Source organism: Propithecus coquereli, unplaced genomic scaffold (assembly GCF_000956105.1).
Source record: "Propithecus coquereli isolate 6110/MARCELLA unplaced genomic scaffold, Pcoq_1.0 Scaffold10, whole genome shotgun sequence".
Classification (NCBI taxonomy): domain Eukaryota; kingdom Metazoa; phylum Chordata; class Mammalia; order Primates; family Indriidae; genus Propithecus; species Propithecus coquereli.
Genome location: NW_012133858.1, coordinates 19,891,801 through 19,902,205, shown reverse-complemented (window position 1 = coordinate 19,902,205; position 10,405 = coordinate 19,891,801). Strand labels below are relative to the sequence as shown.

The window sequence follows — 10,405 nt, the reverse complement described above, 5'->3', positions numbered from 1 at the left end:
AAGACAACCACCATTTGTTAAATACAAGGTATATGCCAGGCCCTATGCTTCACATTGTTTCTCTCATCTAATTCTTACTACATCCCTATTATCATGCTATAGAAATATATAAGACATAGAAGTTGAGGTTCTGAGAGATTACAATTGCACAACCTCACTCAACTAGTAAGTACCAGAACTGGGATTTGAACCCAGTTCTCTGTGACTCCAGAACCCAGTGAGTTTTCGATATCAACCCACTGCTTCCAGGAAAAAGAGTTCAAGATTTAGAGGTTAAGGGCATCTCAGTGGCTCCACTCACTAAGGATCCTGAGAATCGAGTGGGCAGACAGAGCAGCCACTGTTTGATGTCCTGTGACTGACAAGCTGGCTTTTTAACTTTATTATTAATATCATGTCTTTGGAGATGGAGTCCAAGCTAAGCAAATTTGCCTTTGGGTGTCAGAGAAGTTCCGTATCAGATGATGATGATTCTGGCTGTGCACTGGAGAAGTACTCCTGGGTCCCTCTGATCTGGCCTTAGACCAGAGAAGATCCAGCTCTCTTTTGCTTGCTTACCAGAGGAAAACTTTCCTTATGTTATCAGCCCTGGAGAGAAACATCGGATTAAAAGACTTTTTACCAGTTGCCACCACATGATAATGAGATGTGATATTATATGTCTTTGAATGAAGAGGAGAGAAAAGAATTGTAAGTGCTCAGTGCTTAGCAGCAGAAAGAAGCACTTGGGAGAGGAATGATTAAACTTTTTGTCCAGAGCAGGAACAGACGCCATGTGTGTGCAGTACGGGTTGAAGATCAAGGTGAGAATTGCAGTGTTTGTCTCTAAAGGGAGCCATGGAATGTGCTGGCACCCATTCTGTTTTGTCTGTTTCACATGCAAAGAGTTGCTGGTCAACCTCATCTTTTTTTATCAGGATGGAAAAATTCACTGTGGCAGGTGCCACACTGAATTGCTCAACCGCTGGTGCTCAGCATGTGCTGAGATAATTTTGTTATTGTGTGCACAGAAACTGAGAGTCGCCATTGGCACATGAAATACTTCTGCTGCCTTGAGCATGAAACGGTCCCAGGAGGACAAGGTGTATCTATCATAAAGGATGGTCACCTATGCTGCTGTGGCTGTTTTGAGTCTGTCTATGCAGAGTGCTGTGAAACCTATGGGAACATATTGGTGTTGACCATGTGCAGATGACCTATAACAGGCAGCACTGGCATGGTACAGAAGCATGCTTTTCTTGTGCCTGGTGTAAATCCTTTTTGTTGGGATGTCTCTTTCTTCCCACACAAAATCAGATTCATTGCTCAAAACATGTAGCCTTGGTAAAGATACCCATGCCTCTAATTCTTCCAATTCTGCCTTTCAGTCAGTTCCATCAAGAAACACCAGAAAAAGTATAAAATAGTCAAAAGCAGTCCATACAGTCTCTCTTGCTGCTCTGAAATACAAGTCTCCAGGCCTTTCAGGTAGTGCTGACAACACCCTTTCTTGGAAATTGGATGATCCTAGTCTCTCCAAGCAAGGAACAAGAATTTTGGAAAGGCAGTGTAGAGCATGAAACCCCAGAAGACCGTCAAAAATGGGCTGACCATGAAGATTATACGACACAGCTCCTCCTCAAATTTGGTGATAAAAGCCTCTTCGGCAGAAGCCCAATGAGATGGATATTTGAGCCAACCAGCAATGGATATTTGATAACCCGGTTAAAAGTAAGATCAAGTTAAAGCGAAACAACCAGAGCTTTGCAAGTAAAAATTACTGATCTGATATGTATTGGGCACAGTCACAAGATGGACTGGTCAATTCTGCAAGCAGTAGAAGGCTCCAGGAATTGGATCTGGCCCATGGAGCTTCAGGATATAATCATGATCAAACACAGGGGTATGAATATTCCCTGGAGTGTTTGACAGACTTGAAACCAGATGAACGTGTTCAGGATTCTATGGATTCTTGGCTTTGTCTAATATCACAGTGGCTTCAGTGGATGGCGACAGCCAGCAGAGGTCATGATGATTTTGTCTGAGGAAATGGAGGCAGAAGATTGTGACAAAACAAGCAACATGGGAACGTTGAACTCTTCTATACTGCACATGAGTGCAGAGTCCTTAAAGAGTCTAAGTTCTGAGTTGTGTTCAGAAAAAAAATAATTTGTAAAGAGGAACTAGTACATCTGCCAATACTCAGATGATCCAAGTCTCAATCCAGACCATAGCAGGTCATGTTTTCAGATGATGTCATTGACAATGGAAAATACACGGCATCGAAATCAAGCACCCTCCAATGAGTGAAAGGATTTGGGTCTACCATTTTGAAGAGAAGGGATCCAGGTCTCATAACCATGTCCAAGGGAGAAGTAGAAACTCCCACTCTGACAATACACTGAATATTGTTACAGACAGAAAATTTTCTCCCCAGGACAGACTACAGCTTTGCATCCCCAATAACTACAAGTGAGTTAAATGGAATAAAAGTGCCCGGGAGATCCAAGCATACATCCAGAATGCTGATCTCTACATACAGTATGACCATCCGCTTCTGATCATGCACTGCAGAGCTCTGGGGGTAAATAGGTTTCTGGGATTCCTGGTGTTCCTCCCTTCCTCCTCCTCTTCTGACTCAGAAAAAGGATATTTTCTTAGACAACCAATCCCTCAACCCCAGCCATAGAGATATACCTTCTATACAGACAACCTTTCTAGTCCAACTTCTGCACTCCCTGCCCATCAGTTTGGTCAGGGGACAAGTAAATCCAAGAAGAAAAAGGGACACAAATATAAAAACTGTCTAATTTCTTGATGTAGTAGGTATGGAGACCAGTTGTTTAAAATTTAGTCATTAACCATTGGAATCATATTTTTTTCTTCCACAGGAAAGTGATTAAAATAGTTTAAAGTGTTTCACCCATGTAAATGAGAACCCAACTGTTTACAGTGTCAGACTAACATTTGAAAGATATAATTTTTCCTGTTTATCCTCTTTGGATGGTACCTATTGGGTGCATTACAGTTTTTTTTTTTTTCCTGTTAACATTTTTATTTTTTCAAGGTAACAGGAATCGTATACAAATGACAGTAGACCCCTGCCTCTTTATTTTTATCTAAATAAAAGATAACTCAAGATGAATTCTCAGGAAAGAAAAAAAGCTATGTACATAAGGGACTACATCTTCCTTCATCGTCTACTTGGAACCAGTAGTTGTGTTGCTGTCATAGAATCAGGAAAGAAGTTGTGGTAAGTTGGAAGAGGTACATATGCTGCTGTTATCATTTTACCAGCAAACCACCTGCCATGCAATGCATTGACAGCAGCAATAGCTGCAGCAATTGATGGGCACTTCACATACACATTGCCCTGAGCTGAATTTTTGTCAACATAAATATGAATAACTCCTCCATGTTTATTACATTCTTCAATCATCCTTAATCTCTGTATCCCATCCAACTTCTTCTTCTGTTCGAGGGTTAAACATGTTAGAGAGTTGGAAACACTGTGTTGCAAGTGGTTGAACAGAGGCAGCTGCAGCTAAAGCTGAAGCTTCAGTCTGTTGGGAAAGTCTTGTTTGCAAATCTGCCACAGCACCAAATGCCAAAGAGCCACTCATTTGCAGAGCCTGCTGTGCTGCTGGTGGAATCTGTAAACCTGTACCCTCTGCAAGTCTTGCCATTAATTGGAGACGACCAGTTGTTCCCAAGTCAATTCCAGTCCTTTCCAGTTCATCACTATCCAAAAACGAACTAGCACTGGAAGCATCTGTACATTCGGTAACATGACCAACTTTCATTGGCCTTCCCGCTAGCTCAAATCCATTAAGTTGTTCCAAAGCCTTTTTGGCACACTCTGAGTCTGAAAATGTAATAAACCCATATCCTTTAGATCGACCTGTTTCACTGTCCATCATAAGCTGGATACTTTCAATCCTTCCAAAAAGCTCAAAGATCCCCCGAAGCATATCTTCAGTTATGTTAAAGTGTAATGAGCCCACATAAAGCCTCATAGGTCCAGCACTTCCCTTTTGTAAATTGTTTGCCATTGCTGCGGCTCTGTTTTTTTCTGCCTGTGATGCTTCTACTATGATTGGCACTCCTAAAACTCGTTGGCCAGTGAATCCTATTGCTAGAGGCACTGAGCTAACATCAACAAACTCCACATAAGCAATTCCTTTGGAACGTCTTGAATTTCTATCAGAAATCATCCTCACATCTCGAACCTTTCCTACTGTAGAGAAAAACTCTTCCAAATCCCTTGGTCAAATTCTTGCTGCCAGCTGCATGCAGAAAACTGTCCTTGCATCTCTTTCCTCGGGAGTTAGATTATCAAAAGGCTCCCTCACAGGACTCTTGTCTTTTCTGAATGGGCTTTTGCTTCGGGAACGCCGTCTGCTTAATTTGATGCTATGAGGCAACCCAATCTTTCCTCGGATGGCACTGTTAAATTTTGGTCCGGAGTATGGACTTCTGTAGCAGCCTCTGAACCTGCCATCTCAACTTCTTGAGCGGCTCCGGCTCCTTTCTTTGCTTCTACTTCTCTTCCTTTCATGGCTTTTACTCTTTTTCCTTTCTCTGTCTCTACTTCCGTTCCTCACTTTTGCTTCTCTTTCGTTCATGACTACGACTTCTGCTTTTGCTTTTTTTCCTCTTTTTGCTACGTTCTTCATGGCCGTTAGCACTGCTCAACTTGTTCTCATCCTTGTGATTGACAGTTCACACTGGAATCAAAGGTGAATTCATGGGAGTAGAGGTGAGATATCATTAGGCAAGTCTTCTTGTAAGGGGCCTCAAGCATTGCTTCAATATCAATATCGTCTGCCATTTTCTCTAAACGCCTGTGTGGGCTTTCAGGTGCCTGTGGTGCTCGTATTCAACAAGGGACCGCGACGACTGCTGCTGCCGCTGTTGCTGCTGCTACTGTTAACCCCTAGGCCCAGGCCGCGGTACCGCCCAGCCCGAATATCGGGCTCTGAGGGCGGCTAGGCCCGAGCGAATCTAAAAGAAACAATGGGATTAGAGGAGCCCGCGCGGGAGAGCAGGACGGTGGCTTGGGCAGCTCAGGATCCACCCCTGCGACAGCGTGGGCAAGCTCCTTGAAATGGCGGCCGCTACTTCCTGCATTACAGTTCTGTATAGCTGCTTTGGTCTCCAATCCTCAAGAGAATACTTTGAAAGACAGGAATTGATAGTAGGAGAATGTACTTTGTTTTATGTGGAACAAATTGTCTGAGATTAGAAAAATGTGTTCTCGTTGATTCTAACTGATGCCATTTGCTTCTGTAACCATGCTTGCTTTTAGTTGTTTGTTAAATATAGGAGTAAGAGCAGGAGTGACTCCATGACAAGCTGAATTTCCTGGAATAGGCCTAAGTTTCAGTTTCCCTGACACCGAAATGCAGACCACAGCTGGCGCCAGCTCGAAAATTGAAAATCCTAGGGCTTGGAGCCAACCAATCAGGAGTCAAAACAATCAGCCACTTTCAAAAGAACCAATGGACTAAGAGGGGAGGGGGGATGGTGTGCCCAGCGTGTCGTGTGGAACCTGCGTGTCGTGTGCCACCAGTGTGTCGTGTGCAAAAGAAAGTATAAAAGCTTCACTTTTACCCCGGGGCGGGGTCCTGGTTCATAGGGAGGCCACTGCGTTGGTGCTCTGGGACTTGGACTCTAGCTCGAGCTAGCCAATAAACTCCTTTGCCATTTGCAGCCTTGGTGACTCTGCCTCTCTGTTCCTGGGGCCGAGGGGAACCGGCTCTAACAACTTGAGTAACCATCTCAAGGTGATTGGACAGGGATGTTGATTTTATAAGATGGAGAACTCCGGCCAATTTTGTAAAGCAATAGTCATTCATGTCAGTCAGATTGGCTTGTTCCTGATCAATCTGTCTTTTGAGGTAATGCTTGTTGTCACACTGACCTAGCTAACTATTGCACGAAGTCAACTTGTCCCCTCCCAACCCTCATTAGACAGGTATACACTGCATTGTATTAGCTCCAGCTATGGATTGAGAAAAGCTATGTATCATTTAGTATTTCATAGACTTAAGTGTATTCCTAATTTAATGGTGCAAATATTAATGTGCATACAGTACAGTTCAGATTTTAAAGCTGATATTTTTATATCTCTGAATTGTAAAACCTTTGTTACATGGCAGTGCTAGATTTGTTAGGGGACCAAAAACAGCACTTATAAATGAAATAATTGCTTATATATTAATCAGCGTTTATAAGTTTAGATGGTCAAATTTACATTCCTAGTGATTAAAAATTCACATTTTTTTAAATTTTCAATATTAAAAAGGCTTTGTTTGCATGGTGGAAGTATATAAATACTCTTTAATATGGCTGTTTTAATCTTAAAAGTGTTATTTAGGGGTCAAGCAATGTAAACTGTACAAGTGTAAAAACAAGCACAAAACACCCACATACCCCTGAAATACACAGTAAAAACAAATAGAAGTTGTTTTTTCACCTCCCTTTGAGGGTGGCAGGAGAGTGCCTTCATCTCGTGGGAAGAGATTGGAACTGCAAGGATCTGCTTTTTTGGCAGAGGACTCTGTGCCTTTATTTATTATTGATTATTTTTCATCCCTCCCTTCCAGCTAATTTGTTGGCCTTTAACCATGACTTTGAAAACTGAGTCTTCTGATTATGTTTTTCTTTTAAAATCTTTAAATTAGGGGATGTTGTGCCACTGAGTACTTCCAGTTAATATGAGGTTCTAGTTCAAGGGAAAATTATGTTAGACTTGAACTAATGAGCTGATACTTGGATATATGCCATTCTTGCGTGTATGTCTCGGTTCTAATTACAAGTCTCAGTGTCATCCAGGACCTTTAGGGAGACATTTAATAAATGTTAATAAAAAACAAACAAAAAAGGGGGTTAGGACAAGATGGGAACATGGGCTGGGCTCTTAAATGGACAGGAGCAGCTAGGGTGGAGAAAGATGCCCCAGTCTCTCCCACGTTCCCTCCTCTCAGACTCTCCTTCCCTTGGCAGAGGCAAGAGCAAGGTGGTCAAGCAATTCTACTCAGGACTGAAATGGGAGTGAGGAACCCAAGCCCAGAGCTTCTCAGTTGAAAAATCCTTGAAAAAGCCTAATGTCTGTGTTTCAGACTGTCAGTTTGTAGGGGAAAAGATAATGCACTTGATAATATGTAGTAAGAGCCTTAAACAGGCTTTTAAATTCTGATCTAACCACATCTATAAAATATGTGACCCTAAGAATAGTTATGAAATATTATTAAGAAAAAGGGTAAGATAAAAGTTATATAGAGAGTATTTCCCTCCTTATCTACAGTTTCATCTTCCAAGGTTTTGGTTACCTGCAGTCAAACATGGTCCACAAATAGGTGAGTACAGTACAATAAGACATTCTGAAAAAGAGAGAGAGAGAGAGATCACATTCACATCACTTTTATTACAATACATTGTTACTGTTCCATTTAATTAATATTATTGTTGTTAATCTCTTACTGAGCCTAATATATATATTAAACTTTACCCTAGGCATGTATGTACAGGAAAAACATAGCATATATATAGGGTTGTGTATTGTCCATGGTTTCAGACTTCCACTAGGGGTCTTGGAACATATCCCTCAAGGATAAAGAGGAGCTACAGTACAATATCATTCTAATCATGTTTAAAATGCTTAATAAAAAGACTAGAAAGGAAATACCAAAATGTTAAAAGAGTTTCTCCCTCATCTAATACTTATAAAATGGCCTAAATTTAAGAGAAAAATATATTTACTAAGATGTTCTTTGCAGTATTTGAACAGCAAACAACCAGAAGCAAGTTAAATGTCCAACATAATGAAAAGGGATAAATAAATTATGGCTTGATGATGTGACAGATTATAAAGCAATCATCAAAAGTGACAGTTGGCCGGGCATGGTGGCTCACACCTGTAATCCCAGCACTTTGGGAAGCCAAGGGAGGAGGATTGCTTGAGACCAGGAGTTTGAGACCAGCCTGGACAATATAGCAAGATCCCATCTCCACAAAAATTTTTTTAAAAAATTAGCTAGACACGGTGGCACACGTCTATAGTCCTAGCTACTCGGGAGGCTGAGGCAGGCAGATCCCTTGAGCACAGGAGTTCAAGGTTGCAGTGAGCTATGATAATACCACTGCACTCCAGCCTGGAGGACAGAGCCTGTTGCCCTGTCTCAAAAAAAAAGAGAGTGACAGTTTAAAAGTATTTTTACCAAGACCTTGGCTCCTACATACACCCAGCTGCTCCTAGAGGCAAAGCCCAGACATCTTTCCAAAATGCTGATGAGAGGCAAGGTCACAGAAGGCAAAATTTATCCACCTCTACTGGGGCTTCCTGGAAAATCTCAGTTATGAGTTAAAGTCCTAGCTTTCCTCTTTCAGAGAATTTATTCCACTGTGTTAGGGATTAACTAGGAATCCAGGGACCCCACAGATTAAATGGGGCTTAAGCAGGTTTAAACAGAAAGCAGTTCTGTTTAAATCTCACCTCCTGCCTGCTTACACCCAGCACCTTGCGTGTCCTAGATGGTGAGTGTCCAGTAGGTAGAGATGTGACCAATTCCCCTCCGTATCCAGAGGAGGACAGCATTATTGTTTTCACTGTTATTAATCATGATTTTATCAGCAGCTGCCCCTCGTTCTGCACCAGGGCAGGGACCAGCACCAGACTCTTAACACCTGAGCTCAGCAAGCTGCCACCCACAGGCCAAAGCCAGCCCATCATCTGTTTTGTTAGTGAGGTTTTACTGGAACACACACACACACACACACACACACACACACACAAACAGAGTATTTTTGTGACTACGAGAATAGTAATGATATATCATTAAGGAAAAAAGTGGGATAAAAAGTATATCTACATTGCGATTCCAGTCATGTTTAAAATGCTTAATAAAAAGAAGAGAATATATTAAAATGTGAAGGTAGCTTCTCCTTCATCTAATACAATAATCTTGCTATAATTATGCCCATTCCACAGTTGAAGAAGCAGAGTGATTGCGTCTGGAGAGTGGAATTATGGGTGGTTTATTCCAATTCTTCATGCTGCTTTATATTTGTCTATAATCTCACCCCTTTTTCTTATCCCAGGATATAGCAGGCAGGGCCCTGAAGGCAAAATTCAAAGAAGGTCCCTGGGGCCCAAATAAATCTCCTCTGCACAAGGACACAGCACTGCCATCTGTCGTGGACATTAGTCCTCCAGGGAACTGAGCATACAGGTAGCCATCGGGCCTCCCTGAGAGGCTCGTCCCTTAAAAGCTTGGAAAGACCATCCTGTGGGTATAGCTATCTATAAAATTTTATTAAAGTAAATTAAATTTTAAGAATCGAAGCCATCCCAGATCCAAGAACACAGGGCTATGACCTCCTCGCAGGGAAATTTGGAACTTTCCTGGTGCTGTCTCAGACCCCCAGTTTCCATTTGTGCCTTATCCGCTCTCGGGTTCAGTGTTTCTTTGTAAACCAGAGAACTCAGCTTCTCTCTAAGTTAACTGATCTGATAGCTCCTTATGCCCACAGCCCACCCAGAGCCTGTCTGAGCCGGCTGGTGGCCCAGCTGTTGGCTCCCACCACACTCCTGACTCCCTGGCCCCTGCCCCTGCTAGCCGCCCCCAGCCACCTCTCAGACGGGAGCTCCCACCCAGCCAGCACCGCCGCCCCTGCTTTCAGTCCTGTCTTCAGCACACATACAGCACGATATTTTGTCGGTGAAGGTGGTAATCCAGAGGAGGTAGTCAGATTTTATTTCTGGTAATGGCATCAGTAGGAGTTTGAGTCGGTCCGGGTTACAGTTAATAGCACAGAAACTAGCTCAGACAATTCAAGGGCTTTCTATTTTCTGTTGTTTCTGTGTCTTTGCACTGGCTGCCTCCTCCTTTTTCCTACCGAGCTTTGCTGTTACCGTTAAATTTTGTCTCAAGTGGAAGCTCTGTGATTCTGAACAGAATCAGATCTATCAACTGTACCTCACATACCTCAACTGTCAATGGTTCTTTAATATAGCTTGGGTGCTTGGGTAATAAACAGAGGGAAATGTCTGCAGCAGCATTGCCAGCTCCCTGCCCTGCGGGGCTTTAAACTTTACCTCCATCATCATAGATGCAAATTCAGCCTACCCTTTAGACTCTAGGGCAAATTTCATTCCCAAACAATTTGCAGCATTCAGGCCTCTGCATCCCTAGTTTTATGGCTAGTTCCACTCTGAACCAGCTAATGAAATGGAATGGCTTGTAACAAAGCCCCTGCCTTGAAACCCCAGGCAACCTTGATCCCCTGCCTGGGTTCCCAGTGCCAGGCCAGCCTGGCATCCCAGGGACGTGAAGACAGAAGGGCCAGGACCTTCTCAGTCACTGTCACAGGAACTGCAGTTGGTGCGGTTGTTGTAAAGTGAGCAGAGGTGAAAGGACCCAAC

General features: G+C 42.7%; 2 pseudogenes across 1 annotated transcript; one reads left to right on the top strand and one right to left on the bottom strand.

The window, feature by feature from the left end:
* Nucleotides 1–394: 394 nt before the first annotated feature.
* On the top strand, nt 395–2,797 carry LOC105808809 (annotated as a pseudogene).
* Nucleotides 2,798–3,102: 305 nt separating this feature from the next.
* On the bottom strand, nt 3,103–4,904 carry LOC105808800 (annotated as a pseudogene). The gene has a single exon (XR_001137402.1). The product of XR_001137402.1 is annotated as an RNA-binding protein 39 pseudogene (transcript).
* Nucleotides 4,905–10,405: the final 5,501 nt, after the last annotated feature.